Here is a 1,381-nt window from a genome sequence, read left to right as displayed (position 1 = left end):
TCTTGCTAAGTCACCCAGTTGCCCAGGTGGGGCTTAAATTCCCAGTCCTCCCGTGAGGATCCCCAAAGTGCTGGGAGTACAGCGCCCCTGAGCCCAGCTAAAGGAAAAATGCTTCTTTCAATTTTTATTTTTTTTATTAGTGCACATTTGCACATATAACAATCACATCCCTCAGGGGAGTTGGCACAGGTACGTAGCACACCTCAGTTCTTCTCTAATACCCTTACCCCTTTTTCCCCTCCCCTCCATCTCTTGGTCCTCTTCCCATTCGCTAAGTATCTGTGACTCTGTTTCCTATTATCAATCTTTTCTTTTCCTCTGTATTTATATCTTAGGTTTCTCACATAAGAAAAAACATGTGATATTAGCTTTGTGTCTGATTTATTTCACTTAACATCACGGTCTCATCCTTTTTCCCATAGTAAATGACTCGAGTCCATCCTTCATTGTGGCAAAGCAATACTCCGAGGTATACAAATGCCATTTTCTTTATCCATTCGCCTGTTGATGGACACATAGACCACTTCCAAGATTTGGCTGCTGTGAATTGTGCTGCTATACACATGGGCATGTGTGTAGCACTCTAATATGATGTCCTTCAGTCTTTCAGGAAAATACCTAAAAGGGGAATCGCTGCATCAAATGGAATGTCTCCTTTTTTTTTTTTCCAAGCCAAACTGTATCCAGCTTTATTAAAGATACTTTTCATAAACGATCATGGTATTTCAGGCAGGACATGAGCATACAATCTTTAACAGTATATGACAACTTTCAAACTCCCTTCTTGGATGGACTACCAAAAATCAGAAAGCCACTATAAAATCCAATGAAGTCTTCATTTGAGGCTCTGAAGTAGGGAAAGTTTAGAGTGAGGGTTGACATTTCACATTTAGCATGTTGTATAACAACTTTTCACAAGCTGACCCTGACTTTCGGGAAATGAAAATGGCAAAATTATCAATCTGAAGATCCACAATCTAGAAAAAAGAAATCAGTTGCTCTTGTGGGACACCATCTCAACGTTACTGGCAAGTCCAGATTGCCTGACACACTGGTAACATCACTTACGGGAATTAGATCCCAATAGGTCTCTGGGCTTAAGGGAGTTAAGCCTATGCTGATGGGAGAGGAAGGGAGGACATAAAATGAACTGGGAGCTGTCCCGTACCACAAGGCATTTATGCCAAAGTGGCCACATGTGTCAACATCAGGGGATCCCTCCTTCTGGGAGCCAAGAGGAAGTTTCTTGAAACCAGCAGGGAAAGGCACCTTCCCCACATCAATCCAGCTTTGGAGACATTGTACTACTGACATATGCTCCTTCCCCCCAAAACAACAATGAAGTGTTCTGTTTGCTAACCACATAGCTTAAAAAAAAAAA

The sequence above is a fragment of the Octodon degus genome, unplaced genomic scaffold (genome assembly GCF_000260255.1).
Source record: "Octodon degus isolate 3935 unplaced genomic scaffold, OctDeg1.0 scaffold00087, whole genome shotgun sequence".
In the NCBI taxonomy this organism is placed as follows: domain Eukaryota; kingdom Metazoa; phylum Chordata; class Mammalia; order Rodentia; family Octodontidae; genus Octodon; species Octodon degus.
Note: the sequence above shows the minus strand (reverse complement) of the source record.